We start from the raw sequence: 18,765 nt of genomic DNA on the forward strand, positions 1-18,765 counted from the left end.
TACAAAAAACTGGAGAAACGTCTGGAAAAATATCAACAATAAAATTATACCAACTAGAGTCAGTGCCGTATGGTGCGACGTTGTAAACGAAACCATACCCACAGCGGAACGATTATGAAAAATCAAATTGAGACCATCTTCATACTGCGACAAATGTGGGCTTGTAGAAACTGTAGCGCACACCTTCTTATGTGAAAATAGAATCAGAATTTGGAACTGGACTACGAAGAAATTAGCACTAGCCACAGAACCGCAGAAAGTCATATACCGAGAACTGAAGCTTTAAACCTGACTGGAAATGTTACCAGTCCGCAAAGAATAACAGTTATTCGTGGCTTCTGGGACAGTTTGTGTTGTACGTCGCAATAAACAAAACTTAGAACTTAGAAGAGTGCATGTTTTATATTGCAGAAGAACATTTTAAGCTGAAGAAGAATAACAAATATAAGGAATGTTTTAAAATTTTTTTATCTATTGCTTTATGTGGGCTACAAAGAGATGGACAGTTTTATTGATTAGAAGCAGAATACTATTCTTTCACTTTTTTTTATTCCTGGAATATTCTTTTACGTCGGTTCTTAAATCACAACTGTTCTAATTTGGCAAACCCCCTCCGGCTCCGAAACTTCTTCCATTTGTTGAAAAATATATGGCTTCCTTACAGACTTCATATGCATCCAGTGCATAATAACTTATTGTGAATATATTTCTGAATGAATGTTTGTTATTTATTTTTCCGTCACCCTGTTCACTGTTATAAGTTATGTTCCAAAAGGATCGCACGCGATAGGAGGCGACAGTCTGTAATTTATTTTACCTTAATTACTACTTCAATTTTGTTCAACAATTTAAAGGAATATATGAGTGCAAACATGGAATACATGTGAATAATGCAGCTGCTCAGTGACAGGTATGGGGGAGGCACTGTAGCCAGGCCTCGGATTTTCGACCCCTGCCCTCTTTGCCTCCGCCTACCTGGTGCTGAAAGACTTCTCAAACTTTAAAAAAAAAAAAAGTAGTGCAGTGGTCATCACGTCTGTCTAGTAAGCAGCAGGTCTAGGTTCGAAGCTCAGTCGGTCACAAATTTTCATCTGCTGTCGTTGCTGTATTTCAACGCGCAGTGACAGTGCGGACGTCGGTCCTTCGATATTTAAGATGCAATTGTTTTTTGAGGCAATTTGCGAACATTAGTATTGCCATCAAAATAACGGGACTCCAACGGAAACCAATCCTTAGTCATACCTTCGTGCCGGAGCTAACCCATGCCATATACATGCGAATTAGATTGTAGTTCATATTTAGTCAAATAACGAATGGTCAGTATACAAGTATGCTGGCCAGGGTGGCCGAGCGGTTCTCGGCGCTACAGTGTGGAACCGCGCGAGAGCTTCGGTCTCAGGTTCGACTCCAGTCTCCGACATGGATGTGTCTGATGTCCTTAGGTTAGTTAGGTTTAAGTAGTTCTAAGTTCTAGCGGACTGACCACCTCAGACGTTAAGTCCCATAGCACTCAGAACCATTTGAACCATTTTTGTCGTATACAAGCATTTACAAACAGAAGAAGCAGGATTGCAGCGAACTGATCACTTAACCAAGTGCAACATAGAGTACCTGTGTAATGAGTCATTCCAGCTGCATAGCTGAGGGTAACATTTTTTAAGCAATTCATTGCAGAATTAATGTAATACCCGCACGAAGATTTCTGTAGTCATACTGTATCATTAGCAGCCCGCGAATGTAGTACTATGTTCGTTAAATCGGATTACTCAAGCTAAGGCCAAATAAAGACAAGCGACGATGCCACAACACTATCTTTACTTAAGTAGGTAGTCAGCGCTAAATTATGTGCACCACCATTAACGTTGCCGTAAGCAGTTTGACAGCATAACACCACCACAACTACTGACAACCTGAACCATTATCATCACGCAGTTGTAACTCGCAGTGATTACAAGTTTCTCATGTTTGTCAAGAATAGCGGAAAGCGCCTCTGAAGTTCCGTTTCCATTACGCCTAGGACGGAGAGAATCCTAAATATCAGTAATAGGTCACCTAGCGAAGAGAAGAGTCCACGTATTGTCTCAAGTTCTTGCAGTTTGATGTTAATGCAGTTCCAGATGGTTTCTCACTAACGGTTTCTTTTGGCTATCTGAATACTCATATTGGAATTATATAAGTGTAATTGCTAGAACGTTCAACTACCTTAATAACACCTCATTCTGGGTTGAATATGACTCGGAAAGAAACGTTAATTTGACGTTTCCATCCATCTCCTGACGTCTTACTGAATGAAGTCTGAAGTGCACGCACAGTTGTGTTGCCCGCCGCAAGGATTCTGTGAAGTGTTGTGGCAGTTGGCGGTCATTGCTGAATACAGACATGTGCTCCAGGGGAACTCGTGTTTGTTGCACTTTTTCCATACCGTAATTAGCACAATAACATAAGGCTTGTTCTGCTGAAGAACTTGATGCCCACAAGTCCTTAAATAAGAATCTCCTAACGTGAGTAATGTATGAAAGGAAACAGACTTTTGGACAAAACAATGGACAGCTCCCTGCTTTTTGCGTTTCCGATAGCGCCTACGATAAGAATCTGGTGTCATATTATGTTTCAGAACCCTAAACTGTTTATTTTTTTACCTCATACTAAAACAAAAGTTATGATATGAGAAGAGGAAATGACTTATATGCTTCTCAGGAACTTAAGTTTTTCGTGTTTATTTTCCCACTTCATACTAAAACAAGGGCGTTAAAATGAGAAGAGGAAATGAAATATACGCTTCCAAGACATAATATTTCATTGTGTGCTACTACTGCATACATGAGACCCCTGCAGTTAACTTTTGTATGTTGGATAAATTTTGATATCACCTCACATTCCTTTGTGAGAAGGTTCCTATTTTCTCGGGATTCAAATAGAGTGGACATTTCAACACTGGTTAATATTATGATGACTAATGACATGATACCCGTTGCAATTGCTCCATGGCTCCTGTGAGTAGAGTCTCACGTTGGTTACTATAAGAACACGCAGGCAGTGATATCCGCTCACTGCGGTCAGAGACAAGGTGATTTCTTTCTGTTTATGACGAAGCGTCTGCTGCAGTGTCCACGCTCAGCCAACATAAACAAATCGCGGCGGCATTGGGCACTGCTGATCGCTGCGCTTGTCGCGAGCCTCGACAGCAAGAGCGCACTGCCTCTGCTAACGATACTATGGTGTTAATACATCATACTTAACGTATCATGCAGGACGTGGGTTGGGTGAAAATTCAGTTAGTAACTTCCCATCGCATTGAAATACTTTACAGTCATATTTGATGAATTATTTATTGTTGGTTGTCTCTCTAATGTTAATAGTATTGATTCAGATTGTGCATGAAAACGAAAACACACACACACACACACACACACAGACACACAGTCATTGATTCTAGTGAGGCTGACAACTTCTGTGTGTTGAACAACACATGCACCAGTCAGTTCCTCAGTTGGCGTCGAGTGGATGAGTTTTTTCAATTACCTCGCATTGAAAGAATTGTAAGGAGGAGCCTGAAAGTAAATGGACTTGTATGCTAAAGAGCTGCGACAAAGCGAAGCTTGACCGATTATCCGATAATTGTCCACATGGGTTTTGTGGGCGACTATACTTTTAGTAGCCGCGCGGGATTAGCCGAGCGGTCTGGGGCGCTCCAGTCATGGGCTGTGTGGCTGATCCCGGCGGAGGTTCGAGTCCTCCCTCGGGCATGAGTTTGTGTGTTTGTCCTTAGGATAATTTAGGTTAAGTAGTGTGTAAGCTTAGGTACTATGCTCATTCTGAGCCCCAGTAAAAAATATACACTCATCAATGCACGTGTCCCCACCAACATCGAAAATAAGAAAAACACCAAAAATGTCGAAAAATTCTGGTTCAAAATGGTTCAAATGGCTCTGAGCACTATGCGACTTAACTTCTGAGGTCATCAGTGGCCTAGAACGTAGAACTAATTAAACCTAACTAACCTAAGGACATCACACACATCCATACCCGAGGCAGGATTCGAACCTGCGACCGTAGCGGTCGCTCAGTTCCAGACTGGCACTTAAAAGTGCATGGGAAAAATTCTGGAACCCAGTCGAAAATACTATGAGCAAAATTCACCAGGATGACGTGAAAATACTAATGGGAAACTTCAACTCTCTATTTGGGCAGAAAAAACTGTAGAAAAATCTTTGGTACAAATTCAACACACCGAAACCCTTAGATCAACGGCACACGTCTGACTGACATTTGCCAACAATTCAACCACAAAAGGTCGTCTTCCCACTTTAGGAAAAAACCAGTTCCCAGGTAACATGCTTAGCTAACAGGTGCAAGCTGCTTTCGTTCGCCTTTCGCGACTCGCTGAAAGCCAGATTTTTAATTCTTTTGTAGCACAGCTACAAGCAGGCTGATAAAAACTCAATAAGGGAATCGTAAGACAACGCTCGAGCAAAATTCGTCTTGCTACTTTCAGTAACTCTTAGTGTCAGAGCGAAAACCTTACGGTACTGCCAAATTCATAATGCCACTTTTGTTTTCTGCCGACATATTTTTTGTTGTTGTGAATACATAATTTTATCTATGAAATGTCACATTTTCATAATACTTACGAATGGTACAGGAAATGAAATAAATACAGATCTTTTCGAAGTCAAAAGTTGGTAATATCCTACTAATTCGTGTTAAAATAGGCTCAATCGTCTCACAGACACTTAATGCTTTATTAAGATAGACTGCCGTCGTGATGTTTCTGTAGTAAGCTGAATTTAATTTGTATTAGTACAGTGAATATTTTAATTGCATTTTCCATTAGTTTACTAAACGCAACAGTAATTATCAAAGAGAAATTAATCAGCAGCAGAATTTTCTTTCACGATATCTGAAACGATCTGACAATACTAAAGTTGTTTACAAATTCTACGCCTGTAGAAACCTACTGGTTCTAACGATGTTATTAAACCAGAGTATTTTTAAGAGTATTTTCGTCTAGAAATGAATTGTCTTGACGGTTGATCGATCAAGAGCAGGAAAGGTAAAATTTTACAAATATATGACGAGAGGGACAAGTGCTTGAGAGAGGACGTCCCTATCAATACAAGTGCCTGACAGACGACTTTCCTATCAATCTCCTGGATAGTTTTGTTTCTCAAATCAACATAGTGCGTTATCAAGCAGTAGCACAGGTGATGTAGTTTTGTTGCTCGATTTTCTTACACTGCGAAAGAAAGGTGTCTCAGTTGTGGCAACAAATGCCAGCTGTGTTGCACACACCCTGGGGGCAGAATTCGTAGCCCAAAACACACTTTTAGAATTATCAGATGTAAAATATCATGTTCACGTTACTCTTTCCTCGAGTTTATGTCTTTTGGTGGGGCACAGCCTTTATTTCTTCTTACGAAGTTGACAATAAAGGCAACAAAATACGTCACCAGTAACAGTACTGCATAGGAATGCTCGATGAATGACCTGATGACGTTCAATAATAGTCACTCCATTGATTTTTGTTGTTTCGAATTAGAGCATGCAGTACTCCTACATCAGACTTCTGAACTTTGCCTGTTGAATGCAAACGTCGCATGATGGTTAAATAGTAATCTATCACATATATCAGTAGTCGAGACTTCCTTAATGTGGAAAATCAATCATGCCAGAACGATCTTTGTTGAAACACGAATATCTTTTTCTGGCGTATTTTTACCAAAAGCACTCGCTCCAAACACAGTTCAAATCTTTCTAGCTGCCTCCTCTGCATTCACCCCTCTGTTATACCAAAAGTAAACGTTGTGTTTCAGGTGTTACACCTTTTTCCACTTGCGACTCAATTTTACAATGCTTAACTGTAGTTAATGATTTTCAAGTATGCAAAATCCAGTGCTTAACTGCAAGATGATAACTAGAACTTCAAATTCGAAAATGACAGTTGATACATACACTGACAACGTGGCGCCGCGTTCACATGGGCGGCGCCGGATTTCAGGCGGCGGGTGGCGTCTGGCCGGTGGCCGGTAGCCGCTGCAGCGCGAGGAAACGCTCGAGCGTAAGCTGTTATGATCGCGGCGCAGCCACGAGCTGTCCTGCGGAATTGTTTCTGGAATACTTGTCGTTGCTGGTGGGTAGAATGTTAAGCGAATTATCTTCGATGCTCAATCAGAATCATAACTTTAGACCGAAATGTGGTAAAAAAAAAATAGTTGGACACGAACAGGCGACCATAAGCTTAGAATGCATGACGATTACCATTTTTTCTTTTTTTTTCTTATTGTTCATTATCGATCGTTGTGTTTGGTCGTTGCGGACGTCGCAGGACATCCTGTTCAAGTTCGGTGGTTGATCCTTCCACTCAGTTTTTTTATTACAGAGGCCAGCCGGCTCTCTGACCGAACACACTGAACTACCGTGCCGGCTAGCACTAGATCACGGGCTCACACAATCCGAGAACATCTCGGAAGTAGACAACACTTCCTCCTAACGCTTCCGCATCTTACAGTGTTGCCAGATTGTGCCGATGGCCGGTCAGTTTTATTGGCTACGTTAAGTGAATAGACTCGGACTTAGTCTCTGTGGCAGGCGGCCGGTGGTCAGTTTTTATGTCTAAAACTGTACGCCAACGTGTTTCATTCACGTATCTGTGTGGCGCTAAAGTGTGGTTATGGATAATACGTGTGCTCAGATTGCGAATGTAACATCATAAGTAAAGAGAGGGAAATGAATTAGGCGTCCTTCGTCTTCCGTACATCAAATATATTTTAGTTATTCTATCTTAAATGAACTGCGCAGAAAATCATTCACCAGAAGTAAATAACTTGTTAGCAACATCAGATGATATTAACAGCTTTCCTGCACGGGTTAGCCGTGCTTTCAACGGCGTCATATCGCGGATCGCACGGTGCTTGCGCCGGCGGTGTTTTTATGTCTAAGGCTGTACACTTGAGATATTTCGTTTCCCATGAAATGGTGGCAGACGATTCTGTGGTGTCCTCGAAGCGCGACCTTCGTCAGTGCAAGATATCTCAGCACAGCTGAGCGTACGTTTTCTTCCTGCTGCTAGTCTAATGGACAATGGCAATACTGTAGAATACTTTTTGACAACTATGTGATCATCGATTTATGTTTGTGGGTGGTTTATAATTATGTTAGTAAAATCACTCGATATTTTTATGTCCTTTAAATTACATTTGCGTCATGATTCGTATTGAAGACGTAGGAAACGTATGTTATTTGGTCCAGGAAGCACGTTCCAACATAAATTGATGCATACACTGACATTTGTGTTGCGAATTAGTCGTCTTATCCATCACATGGATAACGAGGATGCTCCGTTTTGCTACAGTTGTTTCATAGCTAACAAGGGAACCTCCCCATCGCACCCTCCTCAGATTTAGTTATAAGTTGGCGCAGTGGATAGGCCTTGAAAAACTGAACACAGATCAATCGAGAAAACAGGAAGAAGTTGTGTGGAACTATGAAAAAAAAAGCAAAATATGCAAACTGAGTAGTTCATGCGCAGGGATAGTGTGAGGTCGGGAGCGCCGTGGTCGCGTGGTTAGCGTGAGCAGCTACGGAATGAAAGGTCCTTGGTTCAAGTCTTCCCTCGAGTGAGTCGTTTCATTTTTTGATTTCAGACAATCGTCACCACTCATACTGTTTATCAACAAATGTAGGAAATAATCATACAAATGTTCGACAATCGTTCGATCCCTTAAGGAACTTTCCAATGCCTTACAGTTCGGAAAATATTCATTGAAAGTGTTATTGAAGTTGCGAGCTCTATTTGCTGGATTCATATTGCCCACGGAATGCATCTCACGTATTTAATTCACTCCCTTCTAAAGTAGCGAACAGTCAACTGCCAGCCATGGAGCCTCGTTAGCAGGAATACTCTCTCTTCCGTGCGCTGTAGTCGACTGACGTCATGTGTTTCGATGTTTGTTTCGGTGTAGCGTCATCATACTACGGCGCAGTTACCTCGCATCGGACGGACGGACGGACAGATAATAATTGTCTGAAAAGAAACAATTCAAATTTTCACTCGAGGGAAGACTTGAACGAAGGACCTCTCGTTGCGCAGCTGCTCACGCTAACCACGGGATCAGGCGCTCCTGAGCTCCCTCTGTCCTTGTTGTTGCGTATCTTGCGCATGGACTACTCAGTTTGTATATTTTGCTTATTTTTTTCATAGTTCCACACAACTTGTTCCAGTTTTCTTGATTGATCTGTGTTCAGTTTTTCAAGGCCTATCCACTGTGCCAACTTATAACTAAATCTGAGGGGGGTGCGATGGGGATGTTCCCTTGTTAGTGGTATTGTGTGTTGGAGGCGTTGCCAGTTTACATACTGTGCATGTAACACACAATAAATGTGTTGGATGCCTCCTGTGATCAGTTTACTTGAAAAACGTTTGTTGCCATCGTAATTTATGTAACTGGCTCTCCGACTTCCAATTTGACAATTTGTGGAAAAATTGCTTACCTTGCTAGTCCTAGTTTCAAATATTGTCTGACAGAAGACGTAGGCATGAAGGAGTCAGTAAAAGCAATTATTCGCTATTATAGCAAACTTTTGAATCCACTGGACACTTGAATTCTCTATATTGATTCTGAGAGTTTTGTTATTTCTCTTGTTATTTACTGTCTCAATGTCATCCGTGAGAATAAAATTAAAGGCAGTTGGATTAGGTTCCTGATCTATAAACTATGATTTAATAGCCGGCCGCGGTGGTCTAGCGGTTCTAGGGGCGCAGTCCGGAACCGCGCGACTGCTACGGTCGCAGGTTCGAATCCTGCCTCGGGCATGGATGTGTGTGGTGTCCTTAGGTTAGTTAGGTTTAAGTAGTTCTAAGTTCTAGGGGACTGATGACCACATATGTTAAGTCCCATAGTGCTCAGAACCATTTGAACCATTTAATATTCTGCGCTGCTAAATAATTTTGAAGGTTATATTCTTTACGTAAAACAGAGTATCGGTTTCAGTCCTAGGATTGACGATAAACTTCAGAAAAACAATTACAGAATAGTGGCATACCGATTATTGAAACTTCCTGGCAGATTAAAACTTTGTGCCCGACCGAGACTCGAACTCGGGACCTTTGCCTTTCGCGGGCAAGTGCTCTACCAACTGAGCTACCGAAGCACGACTCACGACCGGTACTCACAGCTTTACTTCTGCCAGTACCTCGTCTCCTACCTTCCAAACTTTACAGAAGCTCTCCTGCGAACCTTGCAGAACTAGCACTCCTGAAAGAAAGGATACTGCGGAGACATGGCTTAGCCACGGCCCGCGAAAGGCAAAGGTCCCGAGTTCGAGTCTCGGTCGGGCACACAGTTTTAATCTGCCAGGAAGTTTCATATCAGCGCACACTCCGCTGCAGAGTGAAAATCTCATTCTGGATATCGATTATTGCTCCTCACCATCAACAATAGTTGTTACCCATAGTTTCGTATTTGCTATTTTACCGTCGTTACCCTTTAGAAACCAACCTGATCTTTCCACAATGCCATTTTTGACTTGCTTCTTAATATGTCCTATAACCACAGATTTGTTGAAAATATTTGCTGTTAAATACGCTATTCCACAAATTAAAAACTTCCAGTTATTCTTCATATCTTGAAACTTACTACCGTTGACTTTCACTGAAGAAAAGATGCACGATAATAAAATGAAATCAAAGATTAGAATGTCAAAGCATAGTGTGAATGATTAAAATGAAATGAACTAAAAATCATATTCTTGTCTAAAACACGTTACTCTTCCAGAGAACTTCGGCATCTCTCAAAATTTTTTACACCTCTGATGTTTAGCCACATGTGGACAAATAGTGGGTCTCATGATGCAGCACTGTTTAGCCGTCACAAAAGAAAGCCTCAAAAATCAGTAAATAAAACTATTCTTCTACTGTTGCTCCGAATCGCATATACCAACCGCCCTCTGCAGCGACAACGACTCAAAGTCTACTGGGTATTTGATTTTTCTCTGCTTTCTCGGGCCTCATTACCTCTCCTTCTAGCCCAACCTTTGTTCTCCAATTACGCCTTCATCGGCGAGCTTCTCCTCAATATTTTTCATTTGTGCTGAATTGTTTTGTACCCTTCTTGCATATACACGTGTGTCATGTATTTTTTACAGACTGCATGAATATATAAGGTGTGTATTTCTTCTCTTGTCAAATTAAATATTACATATCTTGCTGTGAATTAATTTGTTTGTCCACATTCCACTTACTACGTTTCCTTGAAATTATATAAAATATACGTCTGTAAATAAAGAAAAAACTTGAAACAGCTGTTGCAGCTGATTGGTGGAGGGCTGAAAAAAAAAACCACCTCCGCTGATGCTGCTTAGTATCGCGTAAAGCCTCCTTCGGCTTCCACGACAGCTCGAAGTCTGTTGGGTATTGAGCCCACAACTCGAGCCACATAACTAGGAGATTCAAGTAACTCATTCGAAGCGTCATGAATCACATCAGAAAGCTGTCGGCGAGTCGACGGTGACTGCCCCTTTTCTCGTATTACTCTGACCATTTCTGCCCTAATATTCTCAATGGGATTCATGTCAGCTCCTTTACGTGGCCATTCCATTACAGTGATATTACTATGGTCGTCGAACCCCCTCTTAACCACACGTGCCATATGAATAGGCGAGCGATCTTGTTGGAACATGATCTGATCATCGCCAAATCTTGCTGTCACAGAAGGCTACACCACGTTCTCCAGAATTGATATGTAATTGCGCGCATCGAATCTTCCTTCCACTTCCCACAGGAGCACACGCCCTTCGGCCGATATCCATGCCCAGGCCGTTACCGACTCCCTTCCATTCCTTCGGCAACTGTAATATATTTTCGATTATACCTAGCACCTTCGGGCCGGTAAACAAGTACTTTTCCCGTTGATGCCGTAGAGAAAACTTTTTCGTCCGTGAAACTCACTCGCCTCCAAAACTGGAGAGGTTTGTCGACATTTTCAGCAGCAAAAGCAAGGCGAGCTTCTCTGTGGGAAACAGTCAATGTCTCTTTCACAGCAGCGATTCTTGCTCTCAGTCCACCTTCTCTTAGACGACGAGTGACGGTCTTACTACTAACATTGAGACCCAAAGTCTGCTGAATTTGTCGTGGGGTGACAAATGGGTGGTTCTCACTGAAACGGCGTATCTGCTGATCCTGAGCTGCTGTTGTTTTGCGGCGACGCCCATGAGGCCTCCCATTCAGGTTACCACTCTCTTCCTTTCGTCTGATCCATCTGGCTACCGTCGACTTGTGAAGACCCATAGTTCGTGCTGTATAGCCATTTGAAGATCCCTCTGCATGGAGTGCTATTATAGCGCCCTTGTCTTCCTCAGCCAGATGGGCCATTTAGCGTTGACCGAATGATTCGTCGCTGTTAATATCTGCTGCGGAAACAGCGCTAGTAGGAAACAGACTGCCTCCTCCACGACGGCAGCCACAACGCAGTGGCCAAGTATGTGTAACACGGAAATCGATGGCATAAACGAGAGGTCGCAAGCCCGTACCCGTGTCATTACATAGTGGAGCAACTTACAATCTGTAATTTTTCTCAGAAGGGACTGGTCCACTCTTGTCATGTCTTATCCTGATAAATATTACATGAAATGAAATGTTTACGTTTTGCATATGCGGCGGGCCTAAAGCAAGAAACATTTCTAAAATATATGAGGCAACCTGAAGAACACTTCGTGAATTTTAGCTGTAGAAGGTTGCCTTATAAGAAGGAAAACGTGTTTATCCTTGCTTGCCGTGTTTCCAAGTGGCGCAGTTTTCTCTGAGGCATACATAATTCTCGCCGGGCGTAAGAAGCGACTCGACTAACGAGGATAACTCGCCAGGTGTCATAGGCTGATTGTCCGGAAACTTTGCTCAGTGAAGGAGAGGACAAAATAAGCGAACATGTGTTTCGACTTATCTGCAGACACTCGACCGTTTCCGAGAAAACGACGGTCAGAGTTATCAACGCGCTCTTGCTATAGTGTAGATACCTTCTGCAGCCGAGAACGCAATTGAGGCGGTGGCTAAGTGGCTACCGTCGTTCCTTCTTAACTTTGATTCCCGTGTTCGAGACCATATTGGGTTTTTTATTACTATTTTTTCCTGCCTCTCTATCAGAATTATCTGCGAATGTTTTTTTTTTCTAATTTATGTTGAAATAATGTTGTCATTATTCGCCAATTAACTTTATGTGTAATAAATTAATTAAAAAATAATAAACGAATGAGACAAGCTGATCTAAAATCATCTGGTCTGCCTCATGTATCGTTATATCCAAATGGTTTATAAATGTTAATCTACATTCAAATCCGATGACGGCACCTTTAGTGTGTTGAACACGGTTACCCAGTAAACAGTATTTAAGCGATCTTGGCTTCTGAATTATTTCTACAACAGAGTGATCGCCCCACTACGCACTATGTGTTCCCTTTTTAACTTATTTCTTTACACAGTAAATTAACTGACGAATAACGACAACAGTGTTTCAACATTAACTGGAATAAACATTCGTAGATAATTCAGAGAGTGAGGGGGGGGGGGGGGGTGGAAGGAAAAACCGGGTTTCGAACTCGCAGCGCAAAGTTCCGAAGTCGCTATGGCAGCCGCAGAGCCACCGCTTCATTTGAATCCTTACCCGCTAAGAGGTATCTACACTATAGCAACAGCGCATTGAAAATTTTGACCGTCGTTTTCTCAGAAGCGGTAGAGTGTAAGCAGATAAGCTAAGACACGTGTTCGCTTATTTTGTCCCCTCTTTCACTGAGGGAAGTTTCAGCAAGATCGGGGTATGACGCTTTGCGTGTCCCCTTGTAAGTGGCGTGCGTTGGGATTCAGTAGACAGAATGCGTCCACTTTCCTCGACTACTCATTGACATGTTTGGAAACTTTCTTTCTTGTAGTGGCACTTTGCATTATGAGGGCTGATTTTCCTGATAACGATCCACTAATGGACTTTGCTCCTAATTTACGTTACTGTGTAGTAGACCTACTGCAACTTCTTAAACCGGAAATGTTTATTTATTTGGATACTCCGCTTCTTAGTTGCTACATTTTCCTTTGTTTAAAAACGGCAAGTTGAGATGACCACTGCAACTTGGTAACATCAGTAACAATTTAATACTTTGAAACAGTTATATGTGGTGTAGGAGGAGTGTACTCTGTTGAATGAGGAATACATTAAACACGAAAGCTGCGTTCAATAACAATAATTAACTTTCGGTTACATGACAAAACACAAGTCGAAGTACTGTCAGTTCATCTCAGTACCCAGTAAAACTCAAACTGGAACGATCGAAAACATACTTTTGTGGGGAAGGCAAACGAATGACTGCGTTTTATTGGCCGCACACTAAGAATACGCAACAGGCCAACTGAAAACACTGCCTACACTACGTTTGTCCGTCCACTGTTATAATATCCTTGACAGAAGTGATTGACTGCGCTCGCAAAAACGTCCAAGGAACGGTAGCACGATTTGTAATGTCACGAAATAGGGGAGAGAGGGTGCCAGGTTTGATAATCGAGTTGGGGTAACATTCATGAAAACAAAAGCGTTTTCCGTTGCTGCGAGATCTTTTCACGAAATTTCAATCACCAACATCTGTTCTGAATGCCAATCCTCGGGAACTTACACAGGAAGAAACCATAGTAGTAATGTAATTCAAGGCTCGCAAGAAAAGATTTAAGTGGTCCTTTTTCCCGCACACTGTTAATTACTGGGACGGTAGAGAAATAGTCCGAACCTTCTGCCAGGCACGTAAGTCTGGATTGCACAGAAATCTTGTTGATGTAGTCATGTAGATGTAACAACGAAATTATGTTGTAATTGCAACATGTGACTTTCATTTGATTTGAACATCGAAGTTGTTTGCTATTTATTTACTTGTTGTTCATTAGTTTCAGCCATATATGAACACCTAGGTGCGTTAAATTGATATTGAAATAAAGTGTGATGCATGGACCAATAACAATAAATTCTTACCTACTTGTTATGGTACTGCAGTATCTGCCAGCGTCTTCAGAAGTGGATATCGCATACGACGTTCCTAGGGTGTTTATAAATGGATATTGCAGACGACTTCGAACAAAGTTTGAATGTATCTTCGTAAAAGTTCCGTGATCAAACGATCTGAGTTGCTGGCGAATACAGTTTATCATTATACATGAGGTGAATAGGGCTCCGCCGGGTGCTGTGGTCGAGCGGTTCCAGGTGCATCAGTCACGAACCGCACGGCTACTTCAGTCGCAGGTTGGAATCCTACCTCGGGCATAGATGTCTGTGATGTTCTTAGGCTAGCTAGGTTTAAGTAGTTCTATGTCTAGGGGCTGATGACATAAGTAGTTTGGTCGCATAGTTCTTGAAGCCATTTTTTGACCTTTCGCGTAAATTTTCTTTACATAAACGGCCGTATCTTTAGATTGCGTTGACATAGAAGCTCACTTTTTTACACCACCAAGGGACCGGTTACCGCAAGAAGTGCGATACATTTCCGCTTATTATGTCTACCCGTTGTGAAGGTAAACGAGTTTTAAAGATTGGGTAGACCGATAGACGGTCAAGAAAGTGAGACTAGTAGGGTTCCGTTTTTACCGGTTTAGGTGACGAAATCCTAACAACGAAAACAGCTACGACAGCTACTGAAGATGAGGGCCGCATAAATAACACCCCCTACTCTTTATTCGAAATGTTCTAGTTGTAGTCGATACATCAGCATATTAATCGTAGCTACGCTTTCGATCCAAATCATGTTTACAGGAATGCAAATAGAATCCATTTGCCTATACACGTTGTAATTCACATCCCAGTATTAATGCTACCGCGTTTTAGAAGTGCGAACATTCCCATTGCTAGGTAGCTTAAGAAACACTTAGGCTAATGAACGTTTTCTGGCTGTGGCGAGTCTAGTGGAGAATTCGAAACAGTGTAGAATATGTTTGGCAGCTATGTAGCCGTTCATTTCCTGAGGTGGTGCAGAATTATCCTACTAAATTTACCCTCTAATAAGAGTATTTTGTTATTTCGATAAACATCCCGAATGATTGTCACATAAGCGGTGACATAAAGGAAGAAAATTCATGTTTTTGAGCCCAGAAAGCTCTATGCAACAGAATCTGTAGATCATTTTACCATTTTCATTGCGAAATTGGTGGCTTATTCATGTCTGGGGTAATAATAGAGGGCTGTTTGCCTGGGTTGTCTGCTAGCGTAGTGAAAGGAAAGTCTGGTTTGTTTTCGGTTCTAATCTCGATGGAGGCAGGTAGAATATCAGTAAAGCAATTTTAAGAAATTCTCGCGCCCTCAATACTTTTTATCGCTACCTTTATTCTGTACTGGCGCCCTGTGCATGTCAATATGACACTCTTGTAGAATTTCATACATGTTACTGCCTATTTTTTCCGGTTCTGTCAATAATGGAATTGACTTAAGTGTGGCACTGAATGATTTTTAACTGAATTTCGTTATGAATCTTGCACACTTTCATGGTAGGTCAGCAACGGTAATCCAGTATGACTGGTCTGAACGTTGACACAGACCGTTTCGCGGCCGAAAGCGGATAATATTTTGCTAATTCGTAACGATCCGGCGTTCTTTGTATTACTAAAACAATTATGTTATCTCGATAAGTTGAAATTCATTTTTATTGGTTCAGTTCATACCAATTAGCGTTTCTTCCTTCATTCTGTCTTATATTTACGTGTTGTATTTAACACACTAATCAGCATTAATATAGTATTACAAATTATTGAAAACAGCCTAAAAAAGGTCAGATAGTTTGTCAATTTCACGCCTGTGCATAGTATGTTGGTAGCACTTCGTCGCCTTGCCGGTTATGCTGTGTAGCAGACTTTAAAGCCGTGCGGATCAGCATAACGAAAAGGCGAGGGGTCTCGCTCGTTTTGTCCACCACTGTACATGACTATTCCATGCTACGCCGTCCATCAGGTGGCTGTGTTTTCATCGTTCTACGACTTTTATGCTCCGGCCATACTTTGCCTGGTGCCTTTTAATCTAGTGTGTGTGTTTTTTTATTGAGTAACATACTTTTTTTTATATTTTTCTATCCGATTTACAGTCACCGCTTTGTATACTTGCTTTTCTTCTGTTCCGCCTTTTTTGTTTCTATATTCCGCCATGTTATCTTCTTTATATTGTTTTAAATGTCTTCCTGTCTGTTTATGTCTCTCGGCTGGTTCAAAATGGCTCTGAGCACTATGGGACTTAACATCTGAGGTCATCAGTCCCCTAGAACTTAGAACTACTTAAACCTAACTAAGGACATAACACACACCCATGCCCGAGGCAGGATTCGAACCTGCGACCGTAGCAGTCGCGCGGTTCCGGACTGAAGCGCCTAGAACCGCTCGGCCATCGCAGCCGGCTGTCTCTCGGCTGGAGCAGCGCTTATGCTGCTGCCAGCCCGCCCTTGATGGGGAATGGATGTGACAATAAAGGGAAAAATCGAGGGATCTGGGACGTACAGTAATTATCAGGAATCACCCAACTTTATCACAGAAATTTCAAATCTTCCAAAGGATGAACTACAAGGCGTGTTTACCGGTGCTGGCCACTTGCTAGTGGTGCTAGACCCGATTCAGAAGTAGTCACAGTAACTTGTAGGCTGATGCAGATGTTGTTACCAACCTGGAGTAAGTATCCCCTGTGGGGTAAAACTAAGATTTCTGGGCGTAAAACAAAAGGCTTCAATTGTGATTCATTCACGAAACTAAATTTTTTTAAAAGATCGTTACTGCTACCGAAGTTGCAATACTGATAACATACGTTAACAGTAATTACATTTTTTTCCAAACAATAGCATTAGCGTGTGATACTCTCTTTGTGGAGGTGAAACGAATGTATGCACATCTTCCTCATGTAGTCCACCCACTGCACACACACACACACACACACACACACACACACACACACACACACACACTGTACTTTGTACCACTCATCTCAGAGAATAAAACTGAAGCATATACGCCACTACAGGGTGTTTGGAAACTCCCATTACAAACTCCTGGGACTTTTGTAGAGGAATGAGTACATAATATTTTGAATCTGAAACCATGTCCAGAAACGTACTGTTTTCGTTCTACTACGGTTTCGATTCAGATGTGTAACGCGTCCATGTCTGCTGGACGAAAGAGGGAAGTGTCAGATTTGCTTGTCCTGGTATGCAGAAGGGTAAACAGGATAATGTGTACAATGTCCGTAATAACGTCGGTGTCACCACATCGAGCCACGCATCAGTACTGCTCTGTTGTGCAGAATGCAGAGTTCTGTTTTGTTTCAGGATAATGTAAACATGTAATGTTTAAGTATTGATAAATGAACGTTTTTTATGTTTCCTTTCGGATTGTTACCAAGTAACTCCACTGTGTCATACCTAATTCAGTTCCTCAAGCAGAAGTGGATGTGGTAAACATCTGAATTGAAACCGTCGTAGAACGAAAGCGACAAGTTTCCGGACATGGGACCCTGTTTAGAATACAAGTCCTAGAAGTTTGTAACGGGACTTCCCGAACACCCTGTATGCTTAAATATGTCATGAAAATGCTTTCTCCAAGTTGTAGATAATTCAAGCCGTAGAACAGAAACTGCTTCATTATTCACTTCGCAACAATGAACGAACACAATACAACACTAACTATGTAACGACTACTACGGTGTTGTAGGGCCTACACAGTATTATTATTATTATTATTATTATTAGTGGTGATGTTAAAACACAAAGCACTGATAGGCTGAAGTCTCCAAATTTTGGCCAGTACTGAAATAAGGAGTCCAGCAATTACAAACACTAAGTATAGTCACACAACTGTACGTAGTCGATTTTAAATGGGTGTGAAGGGTGTGAGTAAGGGAAGTGTCACTTAGAAGACTGACGCAGAAGAAGCATGTTCCGTAACAAGTGGCTGCCTTCAGTGTGGATAGTTCGCTTTCTTTATGGAGAAGGAGTAGTTCTACGTAGTGCTCACCATTCACTGAGAAGTACATAATTCTAAAGCAGAGTTGTTATAAATAAGAAGTACCGATTGCTTTATCAACGCTTTAGTTCGTGGTGTAATAAAACGCCTGCTAAAACCAAATATTGCTTATCTTTCGTCGTTTTAAAAATAAAAGTTATCAACGAAAATTCTTTCTTATTCTGCAGTTTAGTTAGGAGCTAATGATGAAGATGGTGAGGGAGTGAGGAGCGCTAATATCTGATTGCATTCACCAGTAATGGTCTCAGAAAGAGTGGACCTTTGCGGTACAGCCTCAACTGCCAAACTGGCCAACATCCCGTGACGTGACCGTACTACGTACCACAGCGAGCGCCCCGCACACTTCGATGGGATCATTCACTTAGCGCACCGATATGCAGTACAGCCAACGGCTGTTTCCGCCAGTTTATGAAACCAGACACTGATCGTGGCCTGCAGACCGACGGCAGAATATTTTGCCCTATTACTGGGCTTGTAGCGCTGACACGGACACGCTGTCAGCGTCCGCCCCAAGTGACTTACATGGAGATTGAAATGTAACAGCTCAATTTTTATACGATGTCGAAGCTAATTTGGAGTGCATTACATAGAATCCGTATAAGTAATTTCGCCTTTTGAGCTCTGTAACGTAATTTTCAACTATTTCAAGTCAAAGTACTCAATGAAATTACGTTCATCCGTTGGTAGGAACATGTATTGTCAATTCGTTTGGTTGTAATTATGGCGTTTCATATACGAACAACCGAGTAACAAAA

This window comes from Schistocerca cancellata, chromosome 6 (genome assembly GCF_023864275.1).
Source record: "Schistocerca cancellata isolate TAMUIC-IGC-003103 chromosome 6, iqSchCanc2.1, whole genome shotgun sequence".
Taxonomy (NCBI): Eukaryota; Metazoa; Arthropoda; class Insecta; order Orthoptera; family Acrididae; genus Schistocerca; species Schistocerca cancellata.